We start from the raw sequence: 9,171 nt of genomic DNA, 5'->3' as shown, positions 1-9,171 counted from the left end.
TCATGCCCCAATCATGAGCTCTCAAGAGAAATGATTATTCAAAATTTTTATGCTCGGCTTTCTCTCAACAATCGCACCATGCTTGATACTTATTGTGCTGGGTCTTTTATGATGAAGACTATTGAATTCAAATGGGATTTATTGGAAAGAATTAAATGCAACTCTGAAGATCGGGATTCCGATGATGGTAAGGAGTCAGGTATGACACCTAAGTTTGATTGTGTTAAATCTTTTATGGATACCGATGCTTTTCATGGATTTAGAACTAAATATGGACTTAACTCTGAGATAGTAGCTTCTTTCTCTGAATCATTCGCTACTCATGTTGATCTCCCTAAGGAGAAGTGGTTTAAATATAATCCTCCCATTGAAGTAAAAGTAGTTGCACCTGTTACAGTTGAAGAAAAGACTATCACCTATAATGATCCTATTGTTCCTACTACTTATATTGAGAAACCACCTTTCCCTGTTAGGATAAAGGATCATGTTAAAGCTTCAACTATGGTTCGTAAGAGTAATACTAGAACATATACACCTCCTGAGCAAATGAAAGTTGAACCTAGTATTGCTATGGTTAAAGATCTCTTGGTTGATAATATTGATGGGCATGTTATTTATTTCTATGAACATGCTGCTAGAATTGCTAGACCCGATGCTAAGAAACATAAACCTGTTGTAGGCATGCATGTTATTTCTGTTAAAATTGGAGATCGTTATTATCATGGCTTATGTGATATGGATGCTAGTGCCAGTGCAATACCTTTTTCCTTATGTGAAGAAATTATGCATGATATTGCACTTGCTGAGGTAGAAGAAATTGATGTTACAATTAAGCTTGCCAATAGAGATACTATTTCACCAATTGGGATTGTTAGAGATGTTGAAGTCTTGTGTGGGAAGGTTAAATATCCTGCTGATTTTCTTGTTCTTGGTTCCCCACAAGATGACTTTTGTCCCATAATATTTGTTAGACCCTTCTTGAATACTGTTAATGCTAAGATAGATTGCGAAAAGGATGTTGTTACTATTGGGTTAGGGGATATGTCTCATGAGTTTAATTTTGCTAAGTTTCATAGACAACCCCATGATAAAGAATTGCCTAGTAAGGATGAAATTATTGGTCTTGCTTCTATTGTCGTGCCTCCTACTGATCCTTCAGAACAATATTTGCTAGACCATGAAAATGTTATGTTTATGACTGAAAGAAGGGAAATAGATGAAGTATTCTTTAAACAGGGTCCTATTTTGAAACACAACTTGCCTGTTGAAATCCTAGGGGATCCTCCACCACCCAAGGGTGATCCTGTGTTTGAGCTTAAACCATTACCTGATACTCTTAAATATGCTTATCTTGATGAAAAGAAGATATATCCTGTTATTATTAGTGCTAACCTTTCAGAGCAGGGAGAGGAAAGATTATTGAAAACTCTGAAGAAGCACCGTGCTGCTATTGGATATACTCTTGATGATCTTAAGGGCATTAGTCCCACTCTATGCCAACACAAAATAAAATTTGGGGAAGGTGCCAAACCAGTTATTGATCACCAACGACGGTTAAATCCTAAGATGAAAGAAGTGGTAAGGAAAGAACTACTAAAGTTCCTTGAGGCGGGTATAATTTATCCCGTTGCTCATAGTCAGTGGGTAAGTCCTGTCCATTGTGTCCCTAAGAAGGGAGGTATTACTATTGTTCCTAATGATAAAGATGAATTGATCCCGCAAATAATTATTACAGGTTATAGGATGGTAATTGATTTCCACAAATTAAACAAAGCCACTAAGAAAGATCATTACCCTTTACCTTTTATCGATCAAATGCTAGAAAGACTATCCAAACATACACATTTTTGCTTTCTAGATGGTTACTCTGGTTTCTCTCAAATACCCGTGTCAGCGGAGGATCAAGAAAAGACCATTTTTACTTGCCCTTTCGGTATGCTTATAGACATATGCCTTTTGGTTTATGTAATGCACCTGCTACGTTTCAAAGATGCATTATGGCTATATTCTCTGATTTTTGTGAAAAGATTTGTGAGGTATTCATGGATGATTTCTCTGTTTATGGATACTCTTCTGATGATTGCTTGAGCAACCTTGATCGAGTTTTCAGAGATGTGAAGATACTAGTCTCATTTTGAATTGGGAAAAGTGCCACTTTATGGTTAATGAAGGCATTGTCTGGGGCATAAAATTTTCGAGAAAAGTATTGAAGTTGATAAAGCTAAAGTTGATGCTATTGAAAAGATGTCGTGTCCCAAGGACATTAAAGGTATAAGGTGTTTCCTTGGTCATGCTGGTTTTTATAGGAGGTTCATTAAGGACTTCTCTAAAATTTCTAGGCCTCTGACTAATCTATTGCAAAAGTTATTCCTTTTGTCTTTGATGATGATTGTGTAGAAGCTTTTGAAATACTTAAGAAAGGTTTGATTTCTGCACCTATTGTTCAACCACCTGATTGGAATTTACCTTTGAAATTATGTGTGATGCTAGTGATTATGTTGTAGGTGTTGTTCTAGGACAAAGAGTTGATAAGAAACTAAATGTTATTCAATATGCTAGTAAAACTCTAGACACTGCCCAGAGAAATTATGCTACTATTGAAAAAGAATTCTTAGCAATTGTATTTGCTTGTGATAAATTCAGACCTTATATTGTTGATTCTAAAGTAACTGTTCACACTAATCATGCTGCTATTAAATATCTTATGGAAAATAAAGATGCTAAACCTAGACTTATTAGATGGGTTCTCCTACTACAAGAATTTGATTTGCATATTATTGATAGAAAGGGAGCTGAGAACCCATTGCAGACAACTTGTCTAGGTCAGAGAGTGTTCTTGATGACCCACTACCTATTAATGATAGCTTTCCTAATGAGAAATTAGCTGTCATAAATGCTTCTCATACTGCTCCATGGTATGCTGATTATGCTAATTACATTGTTGCTAAATTCATACCACCTAGTTTCACATACCAGCAAAAGAAAAAGTTCTTTTATGATTTAAGACATTACTTCTGGGATGACCCACACCTTTATAAAGAACGAGTAGATGGTGTTATTAGACGTTGTATACCTGAGCATGAACTGGAACAAATCCTACAAAAGTGTCACTCCGAGGCATATGGAGGACACTACACTGGAGATAGAACTGCACATAAGGTATTACAATCCAGTTTTTATTGGCCTACTATGTTGAAAGATGCTCTTAAGTTTGTCTTGTCTTGTGATCAATGTCAAAGAATTGGTAATATTAGTAGACATCAAGAAATGCCTATGAATTATTCTCTTCTTATTGAACCATTTGATGTTTGGGGCTTTGATTATATGGGACCTTTTCCTGCCTCTAATGGGTATACACATATTTTAGTTGCTATTGATTACGTTACTAAGTGGGTACAAGCTATTCCAACTAGTAGTGTTGATCATAAAACCTATATTAAGATGCTTAAAGAAGTTATTTTTCCGAGTGAGGGAGTCCTGGATTAGGGGGTCCTCGGACAGCCGGACTACATGCTTATGTCGGACTGTTGGACTATGAAGATACAAGATTCAAGACTTCATCCCGTGTCTGGGTGGGACTCTCCTTTAGGTGGAAGGCAAGCTTGACAATTCGGATATGTAGATTCCCTTCTCTGTAACCGACTCTGTGTAACCCTAGCCCCCTTCGGTGTCTGTATAAACCGGAGGGTTTAGTCAGTAGGACAAGGACAATCATAATCATAGGCTAGCTTCTAGGATTTAGCCTCTACGATCTCGTGGTAGATCAACTCTTGTAGTACTCATATCATCAAGATCAATCAAGCAGGAAGTAGGGTATTACCTGCATAGAGAGGGCCCGAACCTGGGTAAACATTGTGTCCCCCGCCTCCTTTTACCATTACCGTACATGCACAATTTGGGACCCCCTACCCGAGATCCGCCGGTTTTGACACCGACATTGGTGCTTTCAATGAGAGTTCCACTGTGTCGTCACCATAAGGCTTGATGGCTCCTTCAATCGTTTACAACGATGTGGTCCAAAGTGAGGTTTTCCTCCCCGGACAGATCATCGTATTCGGCGGCTTTGCACTGCGGGCCAACTCGCTTGGCCATCTGGAGCAGATCGATAGCTATGCCCCTGGCCATCAGATCAGATTTGGAAGCCTGAACTACACTATCGACATTCGCAGAGACTTGATCTTCGACGGATTCGAGCCCATGACAGGTGCACCCTACGGTCGCGATGAGCATGACTTAGATCAGCCATCGGACGGTGTTCGGGAGATCACACCTGCAGCTGCCCCGGCTTTAAATCTAGAACAGATCGTGCAATCCGAGGACGGGTGGATGGACCCCGCCATGGAGGCCGCACACTCAGCGACGATGGAGCCGAACACAGATCTCACCTCCAAGGAGGTCTGTGTCGTCGGACCCTCGGACTCGTCTCCAGCCATAGGATCCGAACCACGCACATCCGTGCCCATCGGATCTGACTAGGCACTAATCATGGAGTTTATCTTAGCGGATATCTTTCAGCACTCGCCCTTGGCCGGCGTGCTGAACTCGTTAAAATCTCTCTCCCTGTCGGGATACTCTTGGCCGAACTATGTCCGGCTTGATTGGGGAGCGGACGACGAAGGAATTCGTTATCCATCCACCACCCACTTAATAGCCACTGTCGATGACTTAACCGACACGCTTGATTTTGACTCCGAAGACATCAACGGTATGGACGATGATGCTGGAGAAAAATGGGAACCACCACCCCCAGGGCACTGGACAGCCACCTCATCATATGATAAATATATATATATATATATATATATATATGTATATATATATATATATATATATATATATATATATATATATGGTGGACACACCCAAAGAAATCAATGGCGAAGATGCAACGGAAGATAATCCCCTTGAGAAGCAAACAAAGCGCCCGATGTCAGCGGCGCCGCTCTAAAGCCCGCCATAGCAAAAACAGCGATACTGGCACAGGAAAGAATAATACGCCAGACGACGCTAAAGATAACGATGACCCCGTAGACCCAGCGATGGAGCAGGATGAGCCAGGGGACGGCGAACATAGTCCGGGGCCGCTGTCCGATCACAGCGATGCTGAAGACAAAACTTATAGACCCATCTCCGGAAAGGAGAACAATCCGGACGTCGATGCACACATCATCCCGGAAAAACACTTGGAACACGAGCACCTCCACAAAAGGCTTATTGCCACCTCGAGGAGCTTGAAGAAGCAGAAGCAACGGCTTAAAGCTGCGCAAGATACGCTCAACCACGGATGGAGCAAAGTGCTCAACACTGACGAAATATACGGTGGTGATCGCCACACAAAGAGCTACCCAAAAGGCAAGCTGCTGCCTGAATTCGACGACATGGCTATAAAGCCCATTCTGCCGAAAAACAATACGGCCGATCTGCCGGACCGACCACCCCATGGCGGAGACAGAGTGGCTAATGACGCTGCACACAAGTCAGCACACGATCTACATGAGCACCTGGACAAAAGAGCTGGCATGGCCAGCTCCATCTATGGATCTAGGAAACGTGTTACTACGCAAGATCACGGCCACTGAACCGACTATATTGATCAACTACCAGCTCAAAATCAACACCGAACACTACAACCGTCAGACCCATGCCACAACACATCCAAGTACAGGGGCACCGCACACCCCCTGTGCTTCACCGATGAGGTGCTGGATCATGACTTTCTAGAGGGGTTTAAACCCGTAAACGTCTAGGCATACGACGGAACGACAGACCCTGCAGTTTGGATTGAGGACTTTATTCTTCACATCCATATGGCTCGCGGAGATGATCTCCACGCCATCAAATACCTGCCCCTCAAGTTGAAAGGACCAACTCGGCACTTGTTGAAAGCCTCCCTGAAAATTCGATTGGAAGTTGGGAGGAACTCGAGGACGCTTTCAGGGCTAATTTTCAAGGGACCTAATCCGACCTCTGGATGCAGACACTTTAAGTCACATAATCCAACAACCCAGAGAGTCAGCCCGTAAGCTTTGGAACAGATTTCTCACCAAGAAGAACCAAATCGTCGACTCTCCGGATGCTGAGGCCCTAGCAGCTTTCAAACACAGTGTCCGGGATGAATGGCTTGGCAGACACCTCGGCTAGGAAAAGCCCATGACAATGGCAGCCCTAACAACTCTCATGACCCGCTTTTGCGCGGGCGAGGACAGTTGGTTGGCTCGCAACGGCACCAGCAACCCAGGCACATCAGAAATCAGGGATGTCAATGGAAAGCCGCGGCGCAATAAAAACAAGTGTCGAAATAATGAAGACAGCCCAGACAACACAGCGGTAAACGCCAGATTCAGGGGCTCTAGACCCGGTCAACGGCAAAAGCCATTTAAAGGCTGCAGAGATGGACCGTCCAGCCTTAATAAAATTCTAGACAGATCCTGTCAGATTCATGGAACCCCCGAGAAACCGGCGAATCACACCAACAGAGAATGCTGGGTCTTTAAGCAGGCCGGCAAGCTAAACGCCGAACACAAGGGAAAGAGCCGCAAAGTCCAAATGAGGACGAACCTCGCTAGCCAAACACTGGGGGACAGAAACAATCTCCACCGGAGGTCAAAGTAGTGAACATGATTTACGCCACCCACATACCAAAGGGGAAGCACAAACATGCACTCCGGGACGTATACGCTGTAGAACAAGTCACCCCCAAATTCAATCCATGGTCGGCCTGCTCGATCACTTTTGATCGCAGGGATCATCCGACTAGTATCCGACATGGAGGTTTGGCCGCCTTGGTGCTTGACCCAATAATTGACGGATACCATCTCACCCGAGTCCTCATGGACGGCGGCAGCAGTCTCAATCTGATATATCAGAACACTGTCCGCAAGATGGGGATAGACCCATCAAGAATCAACCAAAGTAGTAATACCTTTAAAGGAGTCATACCAAGCGTAGAGGCCCGTTGCACGGGCTCTTTGACGTTAGAGGTTGTATTCGGTTCTCCCGTCAACTTTTGAAGTGAAGAACTAATCTTCGACAACGCTCCGTTCCGAAGCGGCTATCATCCACTACTCGTAAGAACGACCTTCGCTTGTTTCAACGCAGTAGCACATTGCGCTTATCTCAAACTTAAGATGCCCGGTCCACGCGGCGTCATCACTATCAGCGGAAACACAGAGCGTTCTCTTCGCGTAGAAGACTATGTGGCGGCTCTAGCAGCCGAACCACTGAATGGCCTCTCCAACCCGAATAACTGATCGGTCTTCGAGACCACAGACACGGCTAGACGTGTCCAGCGCACCACTAGTTGTAACAGCCCAGATAAACCTGAGCTTGATTAATGGCTATGCCCCCATATGTGGTGCTAGGGGCTGCCCGCATGTAAAAGGGTCCATAGTTCTGCTTGACCCTATTAATACTCAATAGATTGAACTCTCATGGTTCATTAAGAATAACCAACTTTTCGCACGGTCACACCAGATTTTTTTCACCTGGATTTTTCTTTTTTCTTGACAGATGACCATCGTGCTACACCCTTCCAGGATACGGCACAACAGAGACAAAGGCGCAGACGTGCAACAGGGCCCCGTTCAAAGGTTTCTTTTTAGATTAAGACCCTGTGTAAACCTTTTCTTTCATTATCTCTTGTTGCCTCACACCCTCCTGGCACTTAAAATAACCAAGAGAGATACCAGCGTTATTGGCAAGCTTATGATTCGCCGATCTAAAATAGACATTACAAGGGCAGCAACCAATGTGTTTTTGGGATTTATGCCCTCACCACAGCCGCTCTTTCGTCACACCGGATTAATGCACGTACCCAGAAATATAGGGATCATTATCGAGGGTGGTACTCAGCCCAGTATATGTTGTAAAGTCCGAATACCTTCGAGAGTGTTTGGCGTCGCGAGTTTGGCCTTATATGCATCAACTCTGAATCATGTCTTTGGTCAATAGTTGGGTTTGCCCGGCTCCCGTGTTTCGCTACCTTACGTTCTGCTCTGTCATCTAAGGTGGCACCGGGAGAACTACTGTGATTGTGCCCTGGTTCATCTAGATGAGCACCTCAGTAGAGAAAGCCGAAAACTGACTGTCATGATAAAGCGAGAGACTGGTCAACCACTCGATGACTCAGCGGAATCTTCGCGATTCCTCCGCATTAACAAAGGACCGGTTTCCCGATCAGGTATGAACAGGCACCATATTTGGATGAGCGCGGACATACCAGGGGCTATATAGTAGCCCCACCGTCAAACTCCTATGGCTAAGTGAAAGTGTTAAAGCTATATAGTTCTATTTCCTCGTTCGCCGCGCTACCACCTCCTTAATGGACCAAGACGTTGGATCAAGTGTGATTACGTGCTTTGCCTAACACCCCCGCATTATATGCGAGGGGGCTGAAGCCGACGACTGCAAACTTTCAGGTTATATACATATATACATAAGCGGCCGCACAGGAGGCAAAACAATACTTTACGAGCAAAAGTATAAATATAGCCTTCATTACCAAAAGCGTTGTTTTTACAATCCAGATACATGTCATTCGAACATGGTATTCTTTGAGCACTGAGCCTCTATTAAATGGGCAACTTCTAAGACTTCTTCAAAATAGTGCTCGGGCGAGTCCTGGCCCCCGGGCGGACCCCTAGTTTCAATATCGGTGGCCTCCATCTTCGCCCAATACGTCTTAACATGGGCAAGGGCCATCCGCGCACCCTCTATGCATGCCGACCTCTTGACAGTGTAAATCGCTGCACCAAACCAAAATAACTATCCGGATTTGGTTCCTTCAGCCACAGGTGATCCACGACGACCTTCATGGCAAGCCCGGATAACCTATGGAGCTCGGCCCACTCGGCCATTTACTCATTCAATAGCAGCGGACGCCTTGGAGCATTGAACTACAACCAGAACAATCTTTCCACCTCATGATCTTCTCGATCCTTGAAATATTACGTCGCGTCAGCAGCACTCTTTGCCAAATCCAAGTATGCGTCTGAAGAACTCCACAATTGGTCAAGAGGGGCATACTTCGGATCGCCAAATTTCGTTCGCAATAAAAAGGGCTTCCCACCCGCGATATCACCAGCTTGCCGAAGCTCCTCCTGAGACGCTCTGATCTCAGAGCGCGTTTCCTTTGCTGCTTGTAAGGCTTTCTCTAGGTCAGCCGTCTTCGTT

The sequence above is a fragment of the Triticum dicoccoides genome, chromosome 5B (assembly GCF_002162155.2).
Source record: "Triticum dicoccoides isolate Atlit2015 ecotype Zavitan chromosome 5B, WEW_v2.0, whole genome shotgun sequence".
NCBI lineage: Eukaryota > Viridiplantae > Streptophyta > Magnoliopsida > Poales > Poaceae > Triticum > Triticum dicoccoides.
This window is presented reverse-complemented; position numbering follows the sequence as displayed.